Genomic DNA, 8418 nt, shown 5'->3' on the forward strand with positions numbered 1-8418 from the left:
GATTAAAATAGGGTAGGCTCTCAAATAGCAGTTCTTTCAGATTATCATTCTTAAGAATTTACATTGAGTTTATTTCTAAAATTGTAACTGATTATGACAGATAAGTCAATGAGTCAATGTCATCTCTTAGAGCTCATGATTTTTTAAATAATTTTTTTATTTTTTAGTTATTGTTGGCATATAATACTATTTTAGTTTCAGGGGTACAACATAGCGATTTGATATCTATATAACTCATAAAGTGATCACTCCAATAAATCCAGTGCCCCTCTGATACCGTACATAGTTATTATAATATTATTGGCTATATTCCTTATGCTATACTTTTTATCTCTGACTATTTTGTAACTACCAGTTTGTACTTCTTAATCCCTTCCCCCATTTTCACCAACTCCCCCAACTGCTCTCCCATTTGATAACACTCAAAATGTTCTCTGTATCTATGAGTTTGTTTCTGTTTATTTATTTTGTTCTTTAGATTTCACATATATGCACAATCATATGGCATTTATCTTCCTCTATCTGATTTATTCCACTCAGCATGATACCCTTAGGCATCATGAGGGTATCATGATATATCTTTTTCCATCTCCTTATTTTCAGTCTGTGTGTGTCTTAATCCAAAGTGGGTCTCTTGTAGGCAGCATGTGTAAGGGTCTTGTTTTCTTATCCATTCATCCATTCTGTTTTTTGATTGGAGCATTTAATTCTTTTTCATTTGAAGTACTCATTGATAGAAATATGGTTATTCCCATTCTTTATTTAGACTTTTGATACATATTTTTTCTTCTTAAATCAATCTCTTCAACATTTCCTGTAATATTGGCTTGGTGGCAATGAACTCCTTTAGCCTTTTCTTGTCTGGGCTCTTTATCTGTCTTTCGATTCTAAATCATAAGTTTGCTGGGTAAAGTAATCTTGATTGTAGGTCCTGGGTTTTCATCACTTTAAATATTTTGTGCCAAGCCCTTCTGGCCTGCAAAATTTCTGTTGAGAAATTGACTGACAGTCTTATGGGCATTCCCTTGTATGTAATTAACTGCTTTTCTCTTTCTGCTTTTAAGATTCTCTCTTTGAATTTAACCTTTGACATTTTAATTATGATGTGTCTTAGTGTGGGCCTCTTTGGCTTCATCTTGTTTGGGACTCTCTGAACTTCCTGGGCTTGTATGTCTATTTCTTTTACCAGGTTAGGGAAGTTTTCCATCGTCATTTCTTCATATAGGTTTTCAATGCCTTGCTCTCTCTCTTCTCTTTTTGGTACCCCTATGATGTGAATGTTGTTACATTTGACATTGTCTCAGAGGCCCCTTAAACTATCTTCATTTTTTTGGTATTCTTTTTTCTTGGTGCTATTCAGTTTGGGTGTCCTCTGCTACCCCATCCTTTATGTCACTGATTTGATCTTCCATTTCATCCACTCTATTGATTCCATCCAATGTACTCTTCATCTCAGACACTGTACTCTTCATTTCTGACTGGCTCCCTATTATGCTTTCCATCTCATTTTTATGTTTTTTATCTCCTTGTTAAAATTCTCACTGAGTTCATCTACTCTTCTCCTAAGTTCTTTGAGCATCCTTATGACCAGTGTTTTGAATTCTGTATCTGGTATGTTGCTTGTCTCTATTTTGGTGAATTATTTTTCTGAAGCTTTTTTTTATTCTTTCATGTAGGACATGCTTCTTTGTCTCCCCATTTTGGCTGTCTCCTTGTGTCTGTTTCTATGTATTAGGTAGTACTTCTAACTCTCTTGGTCTTAGTAGAGTGGCTTTATGTAGTAGGTATGCTGTGAGGCCTCTTGGCACAGACCTGGGAGGGGACTGGCGGCAGGCCAAGTTCAGCCACAGCCTGTGTCCTTCTGGGACACCTGGTAAGAGTCACCAAGCAATCCACATTTGGCTGCCACCTGTGCTGGGCTTATATATGCCTCGAGGGGCCAAGTCAGAAACCGAGGCTGGCTGTCACTGGTGCGGGTCTTGGGGCTACACAGCAAGAGGTACAGGGCATGCTGAGGCCAGATGCTGCTTCTCTGGATTTTGTGAGCCTTTGATTTTGTGAAAGTTCACAGCAAGAGCCAAGCCAGCCTGTTTGTATAGAATAAATTACTGGAAGTGGCTTGGGTGCACCCATAAGTTAGGAGAGGCAGAGTCTCAGGGAATCCCTGGGAGGAGCAACCTGTGTTATCCAGGTTGATGGTGTCTGTGTCTGTAGGCTGGGAGAGGAGAAGGCTCAATAATGGAATAGCGACTTCTGCCTGCACCTCTGTCCCCACACAAGCTGCCCCTCCAGCCCTCTCCCTGAAACCCAGTAGCCCAGTGCCTCCCCGTATGTCCCTGGTGCCCCTCGAGCAGCTATCCCAGTGCTAGAGCTCAGAGTGAGTAAGTTCATCAGTGAGTAAGGCCAGGCATGAGCCCTTTAGAAGGAAGGTCTCCACTTCCCACAGCCCTCCATTTCACTCAATGGCAACCTCCACTGGTTTTCACAGCTAGAGGTTGTAGGGACTTCTCTTCCCAGCACTGGAACCCTGGGCTGAAGAGCCCAGTGTGTGGCTGGGACCCCTTACTTCTCAGGTGGTGGAGGGGGATCTGCAGCCAAGATAGCCCCCCTGATTCTCACTCATCACATGTGGTTGTGGGACCAGGACATTTCATGTCTTACCCCTCCTACCATTTTGAGTTGACTTGTTATTTGAGGTAACCTACTTGTAGGGCTTCTGTTCAGCCAGACCTCTGGTGACTCCATGTGCTGGTTGCTCTGTAATTTTGTTATAATTTTGGTGTGGTCACTAGAGGAGGTGTGTACAGCCTTTACCTTCTTCTGCCAGCTCATGATATTTTAAGGGCATATTGTCAACCGCATTTCTAACCAAAATCAAGCAATTCCAAATGTGGCTCTTGAAGTAGTCATTTTCCACAATTTTGCAATTTACACTCCTTTTTGAACTGCAGGATTTGGTGAGGTTGGGAATGCTGACCTCAGGAAGGATCTGAGACAGTGTTTGGCAATCCCATGATATATCAGTTATTCTTTCCTGTCAACTTGGCATTGACTGAACCAACAGCAGAGCATGATTCCCGGTTTATGTTGAAAATTTTCTTGTCCTTTGAAATACTAAGATTTCCTCCCATTGTGTAACTCAAGAAGCCAGATAAGGTATTGTGTTTAGCATTCTGTTTCTGGAAATTTCTCTTACAGAGGCCACTTATAGGTGTTCCAGAGTTGTTTGAGTGACAGTGTTGGAAGATATGATAGAGGCCACAAGCCAAGTCTGTGTAGCAATAAAAACACATCCTATGGGAGTAGAGGCAGAGATTAGCAGGGCAGATCTCAGAAGGATGCAGCAACAACTTAAAGGATCTATCACTCAGACAACCAAGGTCTTAGAGAGCAGAATAGGAACACCAAGAAAATAGTCCTTGATAAACCAATTCATTAATTGGAAGTGTTTCTGGCAATGTGAAGCACTCTGGAGGCCTCCAGGTGAGATAAGGCAAGCAATCAACATGTCAAGGTAATTCGTTAGCAGTTCTGCCTTTGGGTCGAGGTGTGGAAACCTGCCTGTTGTGATGCATGAAGCCTGCTAACCTGTGGAGACTTGGCCATAGAAGACAACAGCAAAGTGGAGCCTGCTTGGAACTGATGAGAGGGGCCACTTGTACCTGTGAATGTAGCATCTGTCCCAGAGAAGGCAGACCCTGATTACCAAATGCTTATACAGACAGAGGGGTAGTTATGGCCTCCAGACAGGACAGCAGGGTATTTCCCACCTTAGTTACTGATCTTGCTGAGTTGTTCTTACAGACAGATGCTCTCAAAAAGCTGAAAAATGGTCAAAAGGGCTTTTGTGAAGGTTCATCAGTATAAGCCAAACAGAGCCTACCAGCTGAACCCTCTCTGAACGTACACCAGCTGTGCACATGATCACCGTCTCACTGAGCCCACACAGATTATATATCGCTCACCACATTGTTAATCTCACACTGACTCTATATGTTTCTCACTGCCCTACTAAGCTCACACTGGTAGCATACACCCTTCGCCATCTCAACAATCTCACATTTACTTTGCGATCACTGAAATCACACAACTCAGCTCACTGACTTTACACAGTTTATAGATTGCTGTGAAAGCATTGCTTTTTGCCCACTCAGTATCTATTTTTCCATTATTATTAGTAATAAATTCTAGTTTTATTCAAAGTGGTGCTATGTGCAGCTAAGAGATTACATTTCTCTGCTTCCCTTGTACTTACATTTGGTTACGTAACTAAGTCTGGCCAAAGAGATTTAAACAAAAGTCGTTGGATAGGGAAGATTCATTGAAAGGGGATGGAATGCTGGGATGTAACCTTTTGCCTTGGCTTTGTATTTTTTCCACAGTTTTCAAAACAGATATGATGGTCAGATCTCATCAGTAATCTTATGACTTTGAACATAGAAGCCATCTAATAAGAATGGTTTATTTGTAGAGAGAAATGCTCACTATTCTTCCCAAAGGACTATCTTTGAAGAAAAAAACACCCCAAACCACATTAATTTCTTTGCCTTGTCTTATACCTTTCCCCCTAAAAAACCAGAAGAAATAAAACTAAGATAGGGAGATTGTAACTGGAAAGCAGGATGAGGGGGCTTATACCAGTACTGCCCAATACAAGGATATGTTGCGAATGGTGTTCTGTAAAGGAGTGCAAAGCAGTGGCCCTGGCTTATTCCCAGCTTCACCATCTCAGCTGCTGTCAGAGTCCTTGGGGCATGGCTATGGTGAAACTCTTGATCTGTTTCCAGTTTCTCTTTTTTCTTTTGGGAAAATCCTCTTCCCCAGGCTTTAGCATGAAGGAGGAGGAGAAGGGGTTCTCTGGGAGGACAAGTATTCAGGTAAATAATTCCTCTATCAAGTACTCTTTAGGCTGTAAAGAGCAAGATTGAGAAGAGTGTGACTGAAATCTCTAGATAGGAAGTGATTACCTAGGCATCAAAATTACTGTTTCTTCTTTCATCAGAACTAGAAGGCATGACTTAAAACTTTCAAGCAGTAGTTTTAGGATAAAAAGAAAAAAAGATTATTTTAAAGAAAGAGTTCTTGGATTTCTGAACTCTATTCCTAGGCCTTTGAATTTAACTAGTTTCATACCCAGAAGAACTAAGGAATATGTCTACATGACCCCTTTCATGAGAATCTTGATGACCAAATGTAACTGGTAAATAGGCCGATGACTCTTTGGCAGCACAAGGTCATTCCTCAGATTTAAGATTCAGGGGAGTCACATGTGTGAATCGTGGTCACCCCCTCATTGTACTATTTATAGATTCCACTGGGACTGGCAATCACACAGTCATTTATCTAAAAAATAACCCACATTAATTTTTCAGATGGATTTCCTATCTCTCAATTTCAGGAGTCCTACTTTCTGCCCACTCTACCCATCTTAGCCTTTGGATATTATTTTTATGTTAATGATATACCCCATAATAAAGAAACTGTTGCTTTAGGTCTTTATTCTTTCCAATCTGTCTCATGTTGTTATTTGTTGGTAAGGACAAATAACTTATCGCATTTGAGTGTCAGTTTCCTCATCTGTAAAATGAAGGTAAAAACGTGTCCTGAGGACAAGTAACTCACTTAAGCCACAAGGTAGTAAGTGGCAGAGTCCAGGCCTGCACACAGTCTCCTGATCCCCTCCTCATGTCTTCTCCTATGACTCCAGTAACTCACAGTTTGTTGTGAACATCTAACTAGGTGATGTGCTGAAAGACTTTTATGGTCTGAAAAGTAACCTGATCATTGTGATTATTGCTAGGGATTCATGCTCCCTAACAATCCTAGTGACAAAGGAGGCCTTTGCTCTTAGAGAAAGTGACTTTCCTTCACTGTTTTGTTTCTCCCACAAATCTCAGGGGAATGGCTTTTAAACTTTTTAAAGAGTCTACTAATACTTATGAGGTTTTAAACTGCAGTTGATTGACAAAGCTTCTGTTGGCCTTTCCCAGTGTCTGAGTCTTCTCCGATCTTACTGTAAGCTATAGTTAGTTCTCCTCTGCCACCAGGGACCCCAATAATACTATCATCCCCTTTAGGTATAGAGTGTGTGTGTGTGTGTGTGTGTGTGTGTGTGTGTGTGTGTGTGTGTGTATGTGTGTGATTGTGTGTTCCCTGTCAAGAGTCATGAGGATCCCATGTTTCTATTTTATACCTCTGTGGCTCAGAGCTAAGCTCAGATATTGTTGTTATATAAAATAAAAAACCTCTAGTGAGGAAGATCCTGAAGAAATATGTTGAGGAGATAAAGGCAAAGATGACCTTAGAGCAGGAGCAGGGTTTCTTCAGTAGGACTTTATTAATAACCAGTCTTTGGAGAGAGATAAAGGAGATACAAACTTGTGAGACATTGTTTGACTCAGAAAGGACGAACATGGTCCATGTTGGTTGGGCCTTTAGTCTAATGTCCTTGACCAGTGGGGACTGCTGTATGAGGTGTAGAGTGGTATTCTCCAAGCCCCAACTGTGGTCCTCATAGAGGGCAAGGTTCTTCTGGTGCCTCCTAGAGACCGCTCCTCTCACTTCTGTCTCACATTCTGATGCCATACCTCGGGCATCCACATTGAGGGCCTGGCTCTCCTCTCTTTTTCTATCTGAATCAAAGACACATCAGGGGACCTAAATGAGTTCTTGAGAGGAATAAACTTCTTTAAGAGAGTTTGATTACCAGAAATAGTAGAAATAGGGTTTTTAAAACCGAAGAGACTCCCAGAAATCTTAAAGCTTAAAGTTCTTATTTTATATACAAGGACGGTGAAGCCCAGAGAGGTTAAATAATTTGTTTAAGCTTTTGTAGTCCAATAGTATCTATGTTAGGGTGATCATGCAGGATTCTTGATTTCTAATTAAATGCTCTTTTCAACTAAATTGCTTTGTTATCAAGATGATGACAATCTTTTGATGAATAACTGTGGGAGGGTTAGGGCAGATTCAAGAGTTACCTGATTGATTATTGGCAGTAGTAGCTACTCTAAGAAAAAATAGCTCTGAGTCAGTTTTAAGAAATGATCATGATCACAAAAATGCACAAATAAATTACAATGACCCTGTCCACATTTCCTGGTGCTCCTCATTTCTCTTTCTGTTTATGGTCCCAACTTCTGATGTCTTCTATCTTACTAAATAGAGAGTCCAAAGAGGTACCTCTAGGAACCTCCACATCTACCATTTGTCTGCTTTTTTGTCTCCTCCTCCTTCTTTTTTTGCTCACAAACATGGGTTCTTTTGAAAGCCCAGAAAGGAGGAGAATAGGAAGGGCACATTTCCTTCATCTTGACCTCTGTTGACTGATGTCCTTTGCAATCAAGGAATGTGGGCATCAGGCTATTTCCAAGGCTATGTGTAACTAAGAACTGGAGATGAAAAACTTAGCAATGATGTTCAGCAGTTTTATTCTATTTTTAAATAAAATTTATTTAAGAACGTAATTTAAATAAATTTAACTAGCATGTAAAGTTATAAAATAAAGAATGCATGTTTTCACCAGCTATGTGTTCTGGCTCATGAGAATGGATTGTAATTCAGGAATTACCATGAACCTGTTATTAAGTCATTGATAGGTTGAAATTAGACATGGTGGGAGTATTTACATCATACAGATCAGCAAATGCTACAAATGATTTCCCCCCAGACCAGTGGTACTGCCTTTATTTTTAAAACTTTATTGAAATATAATAGTCAATGAGTTGCTCATATTTACAGTATACAATTAAATGAGTTATTTTCAATTGGAGTTGGCATACAATAATATATTAGTTTCAGTTGTACAGCATAGTGATTAGAGATCTATATAACTCACAAAGTGATCACCCCACTAAATGTAATGTCCTTCTTCCCCCTTACATATTTATTACAACATTGTTGATTATTTTCCTTATGTTATACTTTATATCTCCATGACTATTTCGTAACTACCCATTTGTACTTCTTAATCCCTTTGCCCTTTTTCACCAACCCCCCACCCGCTCCCATCTCATAGCCCACAAAATATTCTTTATATCCATGAGTTTGTTTCTGTTTTTTTTTGTTGTTGTTTATTTTTTTTTTAGATTCCATATGTATGTGAAATCATGTGGTGTTTGTCTTTCTCTATCTGACTTACTTCATTCAGTGCAATACACCCTAAGTCCAACAAGGCAATATCTTTTTACCATCCCTTTCATTTTAGTCTCTGTGTGTCTTTTACTCTGGAATGAGTCTCTTGCAGGCAGCATGTGTAAGGGTCTTGTTTTCTTATCTATTCAGCCACCCTATCTTTTGGTTGGAGCACTTAATTCTTTTCCATTTGAGGTACTTATTGATAGATATGTGGTTATTACCAACCTTTATTCATGATATAATTTGTTGCTTTTAGGTTTATATCCCACATATAAGTGATAG

Source organism: Pteropus alecto, unplaced genomic scaffold, assembly GCF_000325575.1.
Source record: "Pteropus alecto unplaced genomic scaffold, ASM32557v1 scaffold359, whole genome shotgun sequence".
In the NCBI taxonomy this organism is placed as follows: Eukaryota; Metazoa; Chordata; class Mammalia; order Chiroptera; family Pteropodidae; genus Pteropus; species Pteropus alecto.